Genomic DNA, 16,167 nt, shown 5'->3' on the forward strand with positions numbered 1-16,167 from the left:
CAGCGCCCCTTCCTTCAGATTCTACTAGTCAGAGTCTACGGCAGGTCACTAGGCCATCCAAGTTTCAAGAGTTGAGGAAATTGACCCCATGGCTTTATGGAAAGAACCATATGTGCACATAGGGACATCCTAGACATCGTTGCCATCATCTTTGCAGACAAGGCAGATACCACGAATGCAGCAACTTTTGATTAGACTTCACTCCTACCTATATTCCTCAGGCTAAATCAGAAGATAAGCTTTGCTATTTATTATTTCTGTGACCTTGAGCATGTTACTTATAGAACTATATAACACCCCCTTAAAGACTGAATAAAATAATGTCATGTGCTGTGTCATATGTTTCTTATACATTAATAAATATGCAACAAATATTAGTTTATTCATCTCACTCTACTTTTTAAGAGGCAATTTTCTTCAGAGAAACTAGTTAGAAAGAAAATTTTTGTGCAAAAAGGAAAATATATTTTAAAGAAATCTTGGAAATGCCTCCCAGAAAAATTTTAAAAAGTAATACTACTTGCCCTTGACTTCAACTATATAAACCTACAACCTCCTATTGGGTGTGTTTTCTTACCTGCTTTGAAATCTCTTGGTAAGATTATTCACATTTTTACTAAACAGCATTTTATAATAATAAATTACACACCTTAAACTCCTGTATGTTAGACTAAAAAATGTCAGGAACACAATATTGTGATATAAAAAGATAGGCACTAACCAGTAAAATAAACATCAGAAATTTTTCTCTTTAAACATTGTTATCTGTCATTTTAAGGAAAATATTGTAAATATTAGAAAACTCTAATAAAAAAATTGAAATCTAAATATTTTCATAAATTAGAATACTCATAACCACATTAATGAAGAAACCCCAATGCTGTTTTGAAAATACCCCTTTGCACTAACTGTAATATCAACCAGTTTCAAATATAAACATTTAAAAATAGAACTATAGTAAATTAAGCATAGTTTATATTGAACACCCTAAAGAAATGATATCACAATGTGGAATGTTTAGTATTATACTGCAAAGTGCCACCTCTTTATGCCAAATATGAAATGATATATACAGAAAATATAATTCCTATCTTATGACACTGCTCTTACAGAGGTTTATAAAAAAATGCATGGAAGAAATGAGCTGTTAGCTGATTTTAAATCAAACTAATGAAGATATGGTATTGTCTACATATCCCAAGAGGAGCTGTTACACAGACTTTAAAGATTAGTGTCGACCTAACATATACATTGTGCACGTTTCCCTCCAAAATGCAAAGACCTTCTGTGTGCCCCGTGGCCCTCACTTACTCCTACGAATAAAACTGTAGTCTGTGATTGGTGTGGGGAATTAAATGACCTCCAAAGCATTCTCACCTTGGTAGGCATACTGCTGTGTTCACTGTGGCTGAACTTCGGGTACATCATACCCAATGCAGTGGAAAGCATGAGAATGGTTATCTTTAATCTTAATATATTTTCATCTTGTTGGCATGATCCATTTCTAAAAAAGTACACATATTTTTCTCCCTTTTATATATTGTTGTGAAGACAGTAATATTTTCTGAAATCACCTCCAAGTATCTGGTTTCTGTACCTTCAGATGAAGGTTAAAATTTCTATTCATCTGGGAACATAACTAATGAAGGAATATTTGAAAATTTCTACTCATTGGTGGATACAATGCATATAGATGTATGAACACATCTCTAAAAATTACTCTTTTCTAGCCAGCAGAATCATCCTCAAAGAAACTAAAACAAACACTACAAAGACTTATTCAAAAGCAAACTAACAGACCAATATAATTTTTTCTGCAATAACAGCTTTGGCAAGTTTAACTAGGAAGACAGTTTGTATACTGAATGTAATATTGTTCTTATTTGAACATATCTCATCTTTGAATGTATTCTATTGGGAAAAAATAGTCCTGAGTCCATCTTCAACCATAATTATTAGAGTGAGGTATCAATCTTTGTCAACAAGTAATGTGAAAGAGATTTGTCCTATTCAGTAGCCACATTGATGCCTCAGATAAAGAAACAGAGAAACAGCAAATATGAAATTCTACATTATTTTCTGTTAGAAGTAGAAATAAACACTTGTTCTAAAGAGAATGTAATCAGGAAAAAATTTAAAGAATAAGTCACATAATAAAACACAGTGATATAAGAAAGGGCTGCCGGGAATGGCCATCATCAAAAAATCTACAAACAATAAATGCTGGAGAGGGTGTGGAGAAAAGGGAACCCTCTTGCATTCCCTCTTGGTGAAACGGAAATTGATACAGCCACTATGGAGAAGAGTATGGAGGTTCCTTAAACAACTAAAAATAGAACTACCGTATGACCCAGCAATCCCACTACTGGGCATATACCCAGAGAAAACTATAATTCAAAAAGAGTCATGTACCTCAATGTTCACTGCAGTACTGTTTACAATAGCCAGGACATGGAAGCAACCTAAGTGTCCATCGACAAATGAATGGATAAAGAAGATGTGGCACATATATACAATGGAATATTACTCAGCCATAAAAAGAAACGAAATTGAGCTATTTGTATTGAGGTGGATGGACCTAGAGTCTGTCATACAGAGTGAAGTAAGTCAGAAAAACAAATACCGTATGCTAACAGGTACATATGGAATCTAAAAAGAAAAGGTCCTGAAGAACCTAGGGCAGGACAGGAACAAAGATACAGACTCAGAGAATGGACTTGAGGACACAGGGAGGGAGAAAGGTAAGCTGGGACGAAGTGAGAGAGTAGCATTGACATATATACACTACCAAATAGATAGATAGTGGGAAGCAGCTGCATGGCATAGGGAGATCAGCTAGGTGCTTTGTGACTACCTAGAGGGGTGGGATAAGGAGTGTGGGAGGGAGATGCAAGAGGGAGGGGATATGGAGATATGAATAGCTGATTCACTTTGTTATACAGCAGAAACTAACACAACACTGTAAAGCAATTATACTCCAATAAAGATGTTTAAAAAAACATCAGTAATAAAAGTAAAAATTTCAAAGAAAAAAAAGAAAGGGCTGCTGGAACACAAATATAATATTAACATTGTATTTCTTTTTTTGGCCTATAGGCACTATCTTACCTGCTTTATGAGATAGAAATTAGAATCTTCACTTCACAGGTGAGAAACAGTGACTTCAATCAATACATGACTTACTTAAGTGTCATATGCAAGTCTGTGGATTGGAAAAGACCTGTCACTTTAGACCTTCCAGAATTACAGAGGAGAGGGTTGGAAACTCTCAGACATGCATAAGACATTTAAGCAATTCATTTGATCCTTTGACATGTCTGTTTTCTCATCTGTAAAGTGGAGTTAACAATGCCTGTTTAACCTAACCTACCACTTAAAAGAATTAGAAAAAGAACAAGCAAAACCTAAAGTCAGCAGAATGAAGGAAATAATAAAGATCAGAGAGGAAATAGAGATTTAAAAATAGAAAAAAAATAATAAAACCAAGGGCTGTTTCTTTGAAAGGAGAAACAAGATTGAAAAACCTCTGGCCAGACTCACCAAGGAGAAAAGAGAGAGAGGACCCAAATAAACAGAATAAGAAATAAAAAAGGAGACATAACAGTTGATACTGCAGAAATACAAAAAAACATAAGGGAATACTATGAACAAGATTCAACAACCTAGAAGAAATGGACAAGTTTCTAGAAACATACAGCCCACCAAAACTGAATCAAGAAGAAATAGGTAATTTGAATAGACCAGTCACTAAAAGTAAAAGATAGTCTGTAATTTAAAAACTCCCTACAAACAAAAGTCCAGGACCAGACTTCACAGGTGAATTCACAGGTGAATTCTACCAGACATACAAAGAACTTAAACCGATCCTTCTCAAACTCTTCCAAAAAACTGAACAGGAAGGAACATTCCCAAAGACATTCTATGAAGCCATCATCACCCTGATACCAAAACCAAAGACATCACCAAAAAAGAAAATTGCAGGGCAATATCTTTGATGAATATAGATGCAAAAATTCTCAACAAAATATTAGCAAACTGAATCAACAACACATAAAAAAGATCATACACCATGACCAAGTGGGATTCATCTCAAGTTCACAAGGATGGTTCAACATAGGCAAATTAATCAATATGTTACACCACATAAACAAAAGACAAGACAAAAACCACATATCATCAATAGAGGCAGAAAAAGCATTTGACAAAATTCAACATCCATTCTTGATAAAAACCCTACCAAAGTGGGTAGAGGGAGCGTATCTCAAGATAATAAAAGCTATTTACAACAAACCCACAGCCAATATAATACTCAATGGTGACAAGCTGAAAGCCTTCCCACTAAAATCTGTAACAAGACAAGGATGCCCCTCTCACCTCTTCTATCCCATACAGTATTGGAGGTCCTAGTCACAGCAATCCAACAAAAATAAATAAATAAATAAATAAAAGGTATCCAAATTGGAAGGGAAGAGGTAAAATTGTCATTATATACAGATGATATGATACTATATATAGAAAACCCTAAAGACTCCACACAGAATCTACTAGAACTGATAAATGAATTCAGCAAGGTAGCTGGATACAAGATTAACATACAGAAATCAGTTGCATTTCTTCATACCAACAATGAAATATCAGAAAGGAAATGTAAAAAAAAAAAATCCTTTTAAAATCACACCCCCAAAAATAAAATACTTAAGAGTAAACCTGACCAAGGAGATAAAAGACTTACATACTGAGAACTGCAAAACATTAATAAAGGAAATTAAAAATGATTCAAAGAATTGGAAAGATATTCCATGCTCTTGGATTGGAAGAATTAATAGTTAAAATGGCCACACTACCCAAAGCAATCTATGGATTTAATGTGATCCCTATCAAATTACCTCTGACATTTTTCACAGAACAGAACAAATAATCCTAAAATTCATGTGGAACCATAGAAAACTCAATTGCCAAAGAAATCCTGAAGAAAAAGAACAAAGCAGGAGGCATAACCCTCCCAGACTTCAAATAATATTACAAAGCTAAATTAATCAAAACAGCATGGTATTGGAACAAAAAGACATATGGATCAATGGAACAGAATACAGAGTACAGAAATAAACCCACACACATATGGTCAATTAATCTTCAACAAAGGAGGCAAGAATATACAATGGGAAAAAGTCCCTTCAGCAAGTGATGTTGGGAAAGTTGGACAGCCACATGTAAATCAATAAAGTTGGAACACATCCTCTCACCATATGCAAAAATAAACTCAAAATGGCTTAAAGACTTAAACATAAGACATGACACCATAAAACTCCTAGAAGAGAACATAGGCAAAATATTCTCTGACATAAATCATACCAGTGTTTTCTTCGGACAGTGTCCCAAGGCCATAGCAATAAAAACAAAAATGAACAAATGGGACCTAATCAAACTTACAAGCTTTTGCACAACAAAGGAAACCATAAACAAAATGAAAATACAACCCACAGAATGGGAGAAGATATTTTCAAATGATGTGACCAACAGAGGCTTAATTTCCAAAATATAAAAACAGCTCATACAACTCAGCAACAACAAAAAAACCTTATCCAAAAATGGGCAGAAGACCTAAGTAGACATTTCTCCAAAGAAGACATACAGATGGTCAACAGGCACATGAAAAGATGCTCAACATTGCTAATTATTAGAGAAATGAAAATCAAAATGACAATGAGGCATCATCTCACACCAGTCAGAATGGCTATCATCAAAAAGTCTACAAATAATAAATGCTGGAGAGGGTGTGGAGAAAAGGAAACCCTGCTACACTGTTGGTGGGAATGTAAGTTGGTGCATCCATTGTGGAAAAACAGTATGGAGGTTCTTCAGAAAACTAAAAATAGAATTACCATATGATCCAGCAATCCCATTCCTGGGCATATATCTAGACAAAACTCTAATCCAAAAAGATACATGCACCCCCTATGTTCATAGCAACACTATTCACAATAGCCAAGACATGGAAGCAACCTGAATGTCTATTGACAGATGAATGGATAAAGATGTGGTACATATATACAATGAAATACTACTCAGCTATAAAAAAGAATGAAATAATGCCATTTGTAGCAACATGGATGCAACTGGAGATTATCATACTAAGTGAAGTAAGTCAGAAAAAGAAAGGCAAATACCATATGATATCACTTATATGTGGACTCTAAAATATGACACAAATGAACCTACCTATGAAACAGAAACAGAATCATGGACATAGAGAACAGACTGGTGGTTGCCAAGGGGGAGGGGGTTGGGAGAGGGATTGAGTAGGAGATTGGGATTAGCAGATGTAAGCTATTATATGTAGATTGGATAAACAAGGTCCTACTCTATAGCACAGGCAACTATATTCAGTATCCTATAATAAACCATAATGGAAAATAATATGTTAAAAAAATATGTGAATAACTTTGCTGTATAGCAGTAATTAATAAAACATTGTAAATCAGTTACACTTCAAGTTTTAAAAAGTTGTGAAAAAAATACATTAAAAATGTCATGTGAAATTGCAATAAATACCCCCCCCAAAATACCCCCAACAATGCCTATTTAATTATGAGTTTGCAACCATAATTTAGTGTATGCTAACTGTGCCATTTCAAAGAAGGCCAAGATGTTTAATGATTATTTTATGAGGCTTAAAGATAGATTAAGATGAGAACTACACCAATAAAATGTTTCTCATTGGCCAGGATTTCACTAATAATTTTAAATTTATTCATTTAATACATTTTTCTTTAATATTTAAATCTGACCATACTTTTCAGTTCTAGTCACCACAAATAAATATAAGAGGATCTTGGGAAGAATGGCAAGGGTGAGTAGGTTTCAGAATATTTCCCATAAATGGATAGTAGAAGGAATTAAGTTTCTGTTACTTTTAATGGTTGCTCCAATTTGACTGTTACCATCAAACAAATTAAATTTTTTTCAGAGAAGGATGCTGGGCAATCCTCTGTAGCAAGAGATGACTAAATAGAAAAATGTGAACTTTAAAAAGACATTTTATCATTAAGCTATAATTTACAATAAAGAGATAATAGTATTCAGATCTGTAAATTAGAATTTTGTAAATGAACATTTTACTGGACCCTTAGAGGTATGATTAATTCAGTTATGTAAAATCACATTATATAAGTTATCTTTAGCTTGCTTTTAGGTCTATTTATTCTCTGTGAATGATTAGGTAATAACTCAGAATATTATGGTTGAGTGGAAATACTGCTTTTATACAAAATCTTTAACTTAATTTCTCTAAGCATGAAATATATTTTGGAGCTAAATTCTCTGATATTAAATGTGACATCTAAGAAGTGACTCTTTCAGTTTAACTGTTGAATAGAATTTACTACTTTTATAACTTATTTTAGTAGAGATTCCTGCAGTGGTATGATAGGATTAAGTTTTCCAGAATCTGACCCATTATTTTGAAAAGGAAAAAAATAATATTTATTTGGAGGCTACAAAATACTCAGAGGCATTCACACATCAAAATCCCCCTACTTTGAACCTACACATGGTACAGATGTTAGTAAGAAAAAAATGAGGTAATTTTTGAAAATGTAAGAATGCCAATACAATTGACCCTTGAACAACTCTGGGGTTAATCCATGTTCAGAAGCAGCAGTAGCTTCAACCAACCACTGACCCTGTCGTTCTATAGTATTTACTACTGAAAAATATCTTTGTACAAGTGGACCCACAGAGTTCAAACCTGAGTTGCTCAAGGATCAATTGTACTTCTTCCATATCAAAAGTAGGAATAAGGATAATATCTGGGGCTCTGATAACTCAGTGATTCCAATTATAAGCTGGTGATTTATCTTAGTAAAACCACCAAAAGCGGCAATAGTTACTACAAGTATTTGGGAACTGGGAGATAGGGAGATAGGTCAACAAATGTTGACGACTGCCAGGTAAGTTGGTGTTTTTTTTCATTCCAGAAATTCATCAGAACCGTAAAATAAGTGTGATGTAATACTTAAAAGCAGGAATTTCAGAATTGAAAAGCATGAATGCTTTCGTAACAGCAGTCTGCATTCCCTGTTGCCAAGACTCACCAACGTTAGGATTGTTCTTAGTACACCTGTGCTGAGATTATCAATGGCTGTGACCTGATAGCTTGGCAATGCTGGCAGTGCCCCAATATCAGAGACTGGAGGAGATCTAGAGGGAAAGTATGAATAACACGGCTTTCAGTAAGATTATATTATTCTACTGACACGTGACCAATGTGAGAAACTTTTATAGTAATCCACTGAAAACTATAGTTAGCCTCTGACAAAGGATTACTAATTCCTCTTGTATGAAATTCCCTTTATGTTTTAAAAATTCAAAGTCTATAATAACTACAAAAAGTAGAAAAGTAATATGCCTTAATTTGAATAAATTCTATTAGGGGATGACAGTGGAAATAAAATAATGTTGAATAAAATATAAATAATATAAAATAATATAAAATAATGTTGAAAACATTACAAAATAAATTTTATATTTTTTCCTCATTACAACATAATGGAGTTATGATTTTGAACAGAGAGAATGAGTCCATTAGCCCTCTACCTAAGTTTATTTAAATTAGTAACATTAAAAATAAATCTGAAAGTAGATACAGAGTTAGACAAAAGTTTTTTTAAAAAGTGTCAATAACAAACCATATAAAATTAAGCTTACAAGTAGATTTTAAAGAGAGAACAAAAGTAAATGGTGAAAGTGTTATAAGAAAATGAGAGATTGTTAACATTTGGGGAAGGCCTTTTAAAGCAAATGCATATCTCAGAAGTTATAAATTATGACATATTTGATTTCATGAAATTTTAAAATTTATTTTAATCAAAGGCTCATTCCCCAGACCAACTACTTTTAAGTATCTTAGGTGTTTTTCCTGTTACTTATCCTCATGTATCTATATTATATGTTTTTCCTACTATTCTTTTTATATTATCTCTTGAGAACTCATTATTAGATCAAGACTAAACTCTTACATCACCACTTCAACCACTCTTTACCTGTCTTATCATGCCAATATAGTTTATGCCAAATTTTGCGTCAAATAGAGATACATTTTTCAGGAGAATGTTAAGATTGTTTACTGCAGAGCCCAGTGGTGTACTATAATGAAGTGTTCTGTCTGAGCCTGTTCCTTTTTCTTAAATATTTAATCATTGCCTAGTTTTATTTACTTGTGTAATTTTCAATGTACCCACCTTTAATTTTTTTCCTGCAGACTACCTTTATTATTACTCAGTAAGTTAATTTCAAGTGAACAGTGATATCTGATAAACTAATAGGGAGTGATTCCTATTTAAGCACAGCTCTGTCATCTTGGAATTTCCATTCCCCAACATTCTTAAATTCCCCATCTTTATCTTTTGTGCTTCATCACACATTTATTATAGTATATTACTCATAATTTAATAAAAAAGGCATTATCAAGGTAAAATATTTAATCCTTTAATTTAAGCTTTTTCTTATTCTCTTTTTTAAAATATCATCTTTGTTTTATGGATGCATTGTCCTTTTGAACCTTTCTGAAGATAATAGGTAAATATTTACTTTTATTTTATTCTTTTTCTTTTTTTCCTCCCAATTACAGTTTTCTTGCTTGTTGGTTTCAACCTTTGCTATTCTGAAGTTTCTGTCTTCACCCAGGACTGGTAGGTGCCCCTGGGTGAATCTCTGCTTTCTCTGAGGCTCTCATCTCCTGCTTGCTGTATTTCCAGGCCCTTTTCTTCAGTGGAAGGCAAGAGAATTTTTTCCAGAAGCTTTTGGCTTAATTTGTTAGCCTCCCAAACAGCCTCAGAATTCACAAATGTCTAGAGAAAGCTGGCCTTCAAGTCTTGGATTCGTCATTCCAGCCCCTTGTGGCCCCTAGAAGCACTGTTGTTTCCTCCCCCATCACAGCCCCCCCAGCAGCCATTCTCTGCCTGAGCTAAGCCATCAGAACTGGCATGCTCTCCTGGGAAATAAAATAATAAAAAACATCCAGGGGTCATCAGCTCACATCCAAATAGTTCTCGCCTCTCTGAAGTTTTTAGTCCATCTAGTTCTGTTGTCTACACATTTCAGATGACTTTAAAATTATGATTTTTGAAATCTGGCCATTTTCTTTTTAATTGTTGGCAGTAGGATTGGCCTGGGGTGATCTATTATCTCTTATTTTGAAGCAGAGGTCCCATCAATTAAATTAAAAATTATAATATTATGTGACTTTTTTTAGTTACAAAATGAAATATTTATACTCTGATTTCATCCCCATGGGATTATTCTGTCTACTGGTCAAAGTACTATTCTGGATCATCATTTCGGATTTGATTTTTTTGTCCCTCAGTAGCTATACATTTGAGGATGTTAGAGTCCCTCAGTTGGAGCACATCCCATGGATGTGGAATGCCCCAAATTTTTCTCTCTTACTGTGACAGGGAGACACTGGAGGACTCACACTCGTGAGTGGCAGGAGAAAGCTCTTCTGCTCTCAGGCCCCTATATACTCACATGTATCTCACTCCCAACCCAGAGACTTTGAGACTGTTCTCCAGTGCCATTCTCCAAAAATTCACCAGACCCTCTGTATCAGATTAGAAGGGCCCTTTAGGAATAAGCCACAGTAAGGCGCACAGTTTCCACTAAGGGATTCCTAGGGGCTGAGCTAGGACCTTCTTCAGGGACCGAAAACCCCTCAGGAAGGCAAGGCTGCAGTTTTTTTCCAACTGCATCTACCCAGTTCCATCAACCATGTGATCCCACACAGCTGTTCACTCCCATGATTCTAGTAGAAATCAAAACATAAGAAGCATCCTCTAGGGGCTGCACATCTGGGTCCACAATTCTGTGTTTTTACAGAGAGCAGTGAGGGAGGGTCTGGAGGAGAAGAAAAGCAAATGCAGGTGAGGGACAAGGACCAGCACTGGGTCTGTGCTCAAATTGCCATCTTTCGTTTTCCCAGATTCACTCTTGTACCTCTTTTATACAGAATATAAGTGGGTGTTACTTTAAGTCAGTGTTTCATCATTTGTAAAAGGGTTTAAAATATTAACAAAAATGTCATAAGTTAAAAATTAGCATGTTTTCTTTATTGCTTTTGCATGCTTGAAGTTGTCTATGCATTCTGTATTTTCCTACAGAAATTATGTTGTGCAGTACTACTTTTATGTTTTATTCTCTGTACTTGGTTTGGGAGTTATATATCTTGATTTCATTTCTATGAAAAGTCATTTAAGTTATTTTTAAAATCTTGAACCTCTTGATTACATCTGTGTAATTAAAGTGAATAATAAAATTACATTTTTTTTTTTTTTTTTTTTTTTTTTTTTTGCCGTACGCGGGCCTCTCACTGTTGTGGCCTCTCCCGTTGTGGAGCACAGGCTCCGGATGTGCAGGCTCAGCGGCCATGGCTCACGGGCCCAGCCGCTCCGCGGCATATGGGATCCTCCCAGACCGGGGCACGAACCCGTATCCCCTGCATCGGCAGGCGGACTCTCAACCACTGCGCCACCAGGGAGGCCCTAAAATTACATTTTAAATATTCCCTATATGAAGAATTGTTTATCTTAATATTTGCCTTTGTTCTTCCTGTCCTTTTAGAAATTACATGAGTAAAAATACATAAACTGGAGCTATAAATTTATAGTTTTATTAAATAAGTTTTATTTACCCTGATTTTCAGTTTGTAACTGTTATGCTTTAGATTTAAATCCATGACTCATCATTGTTTATGTTTGTAGTCAACCTACACCACACTTTCCATATTGCTGAATCCCTAAATTTATGTCACTTTTCAGGTGATTGAGGTCTGTTTGTGTGCAGGGGACTGTTCCTTGAGTACTTTATCTTTTCCATCCAGCCAAACAAAGTCATAATTTCATATGTTGATACATTTAAACTTACAATAAAGGTCATGCTCCCAATTCATATTTATTAACTTATTTAGCATGGATTAGACTCAGATTCATATTTTCTTTGTTGACCATACTTTTAAGATTTTTTGGTATTTGCATATTTTAAATGAAACCATATTTAAGTATTTTTATTTGTACTCTTAATTAGTTATAAAGTTTGACATTTTGATCTAGTTCTTGCTATTACTGACCTCTTTATTTTGGTTCCTCACTCAGTAATCCAGGATATACATTTCAGTAATTTTGTCCCAGAACAATAAGCAGCTCCTGTTGCTTTCACACATGAAGAACAACTTGGATTGCATATAATTCTAGATTCACAAAATATTTCCATCAATAGACACTGTTTTACTACATTGGTGTTATAGAAGAGAATATCTGTCATCAACTTAATGCTTACCTCTTGAAAGTATATTTTTTTCCTACAAAAGTACTAAAATTAGTCTTATTCTTTTACTTCCAATGTGAACAGACACTATTCCAAAGTAAATACGTAGTTAATAATTAGATGTAATTGTTTTTATTGAAGTATAGTCGATTTAAGTTAGATGTAAGTGTGAAGAGTACATTTAATCTATATGTTCACGTCTTTAAATTTCAGTTAAGAGTTTATATGCAATAGTACTTCTTATGTATTATTTTTCTGTGTTTTCTTTCCACTTCAGGATCATCAATTATTCCTTCAGCAATGTCAATAGATGTTTCCTTTGCCTTTTTTTTTTTTTTTTTTTACTGTATCAATTACATTCTCTCCGTGCATTTTAAACTCTTAGGTATTATTTTCTCCCTCTGAATTCTGAGAGGGATTCTCAAATTTGTTAAATTTTCATTGCTACTAGTACTCTGCATTCAAGACAATTTTAAGATCTGTTTTATGAGTTTTCTTTTGTCTTTCTCTTATGTTAGACAGCTTTTTTTCATGGTAGTCATTAACTAAGCATAGCTTCTCCTTATGTCTCATGCTTCCATCATAAAGGCCATTTCTCATTACATCTTGTAGGAGATGCCCAACAGAATTAAACACACACCCAATTTCAAATTTAAGGTTTCTTTGAATGTTTCCTTTCTTTTGACTTCTAACAATACTATTTCCTTTCCTTTTTTAATATAATATTTTTTCTTGAATAAAATGTCCTGGCTGTACACTTTTTTTCTGTTAACTGTTTTGTATACTTAATTTTTCTTATATGAGGAGATACTTATTCAGGTCAAACACCTACATTATTATCAATTCATTTTCTAAAAGCTTTGTAGCATTCATAATATGTGATCCTAACAGGATAGAGAAAACATCACCAGCTCAAACTTATCACAGAATGACAGTTACCTTGACAATTTAGACAGTGAGTCATAGGGACTAAGGGTAAGAATAAAATTTGTTCCAGCTGTTGGTTTTTGAGCAATAAGATCTACAGCAATTTGTTAGCACCGTGTTAGTCATAGTTGAAATGCTCTGTCACCTTACTTTTAAAATACCTATTAAACACTGCAAAATCTTAAACATTTCAGCAGCACTGGAAAAGAGTATACTGCAACTTTTGGTATGGAGAGAAAATAGGGTTTATGTCAAGAAGGGGCAGGACCCGAATGCCCCACCCAAGCACCATCTAGATCTTTGGTTTCCTTCTCTGTTGTTCTGTCTCACACACGTCCCTGCTTACTCTGACTGCTTTCTGTCCTAATTTTAATTTTTCTTCACCCTTTGTAACAGAAGAGTGTGCCTCATTTAGTTTGGCAGCTCTTCTGTCGCCACATGAGTGCCTTCCACCCCTCACCCTTACTCTCTATCCTTTTCTGCCAGAAAAATTCTCTCCTCCTGTTTTGACAGGGACTCTTGGCAAGGAAGAAAAAGACTATGAATGACTAGGATATATGGCATAATTAGTTGATTCAGACCCTATGTGTTTAAGGTTTTCTACTTGGCTCTCACTGTGGTATGCTTTATACCACAACAGCTATACTATCGTATCATAATCCCAGTTGGTACTTGAAGTCTCTTTCAGTCATAAATGTCTAATGTTATTCAAAAGAGTCAACTGCTGACATGTTTTTTTTCAATGGTTTATGGTCTAGTATTGCACTGTGATTGCTGTCAGTCAATTAAATGTTACTTGGGATTTAATGCAGTGCATTGTCCGTACCAAATAATTCACAATAAAACAGTGTAATAAATTACCGTAATAACAGATACAGCAAATTGTTTAATGTACAGCATAAGCTCTTATTTCCAGGACTTTCCCTGTGGCATCCACAGTGGATTAGATCAGCAGATTAGCATTCCTAAAGAATATTAAGAGTTTTCTGAAAAGGAGCTGACCAGAAAAATACCTATTTCTCTTCTTCTCATTTTCAGTATTAAAAATTAATGTTTCAAATGGCACTGTGCGACAGAAATACAATGTGAGCCAGATAGGAGCCACATTTAAAAAAGGAAAAAGGAGTTTCTGAAGTTAACTATAATACTATGTTTTATTTATAGCCTAACATATCCAGCATATCACCATTATCAATGTACAATAAATATAAAAATGAGATAAACAAATGGAAAGATATTCCATAATCATGGATTAGAAGAAGAGTTAAAATATCCATACTACTCAAAGCAATCTACAGTCAATGCAATCTCTATCAAAATTCCAGTGACATTTTCCACAGAAATACACACTGAAAAACTAAAATTTGTATGGAACCACAGAAGACCTTTAATAGCCAAAATAATCTTGAGAAAGAAGAACCAAGCTGGAGGCATCACACTCCCTGATTTCAAATTGTATTATAAACTTATAGTAAGCAAATCATTATGGTTTTGACATAAAAACAGACACATAGGTCAATGGAACAGAATACAGAGCCCAGAAATAGACCTATACATATATGGTCAATTAATTTACAACAAAAAGCCAAGAATATATGTTGGGAAAAGAACATTCCCTTCAGTAGATGGTGTTGGGAAAACTGGAAAGTCACATGCAAAAGAATGAAACTGGACCACTATCTTACACCATACACAAAAAATTAACTCAAAATGGATGAAAGACTTGAATGTAAGATCTGAAACCATAAAACTCTTAGAAGAAAACATAGGCAGTAATTTCCTTGACATTGCTCTTGGCGATGATTTTTTGGATCTGACACCAAAAGCAAAGGTAACACAAGCAAAAATAAACAACTGAGATTACATCAAACTAAACACTTCTGCACAGCAAAGGAAACCATCAACAAAATATCAATAAAAATGCAACCTCCGAATGGGAGAAGATATTAGTAAATCATTAATCTGTTAAGGGGTAGTAACCAAAACATATAAGTAACTCATAAAACTCTATAGCAAAAAACCAAACAATCCAATTAAAAAATGGGCAGAGGATCTGAATAGACATTTTTTCCAAAGAAGACATACAGATGGCCAACAGGTACATGGAAAAATATTCCACATAGCTAATCATCAGGGAAATGCAAATCAAAACCACAGTGAGGTATCACCTCAAACCTGTTAGAGCAGCTATGATCAAAAAGAGAAGAAACATCAAATGCCAGGAAGAATGAAACATCAAATGCCAGGAAGAATGTAGAGAAAAGGGAACCCTGCTGTAAATTGGTGCAGCCACTATGGAAAACAGTATGAGGTTCCTCAAAAAATCAAAAACAGAACTACCATATGATCCAGCAATCCACTACTAGTTATTTATCTGAAGAAAATGAAGATAGTAACAAGAAAATATCTGCACCCTCATGTTTATTGCAACATTATTTTCAATAGCCAAGACATGGATACAGCCTAAGTGTCCATCAATGGATGAATGAATAAAGAAAATGTGGTATATATAAATATACACTGGAATATTATTTAGCCATAAAAAAAGATCTTGCCATTTTGGACCTTGCCATATTGGACCTTGTGCTCAAGGTCCAATACAGATGGACCTTAAGGGCATTATGCCACATAAGTCAGAGAATGACAAAAACCATATAATCTTACTTAAATGTGGATCTAAACAAACAAATGAAGCTCACAGATACTGAGGACAGATTGGTGGTTGCCAGATGCAAAGGGTGAGAGGAGGGGGTCAAATGGGTTAAGGGGGTCAAAAGGTACAAACTTCCAGTTATAAAATAAGTCATGGGGATGTAGTGTGCAGCATGGTGACTATAGTTAATAACACTGTATTGAATTTTTTTTTTTTTGACCATGCCACATGGCATGCGGGATCTCAGTTCCCAACCAGGGATCAAACCT

Source organism: Mesoplodon densirostris, chromosome 15, assembly GCF_025265405.1.
Source record: "Mesoplodon densirostris isolate mMesDen1 chromosome 15, mMesDen1 primary haplotype, whole genome shotgun sequence".
Classification (NCBI taxonomy): domain Eukaryota; kingdom Metazoa; phylum Chordata; class Mammalia; order Artiodactyla; family Ziphiidae; genus Mesoplodon; species Mesoplodon densirostris.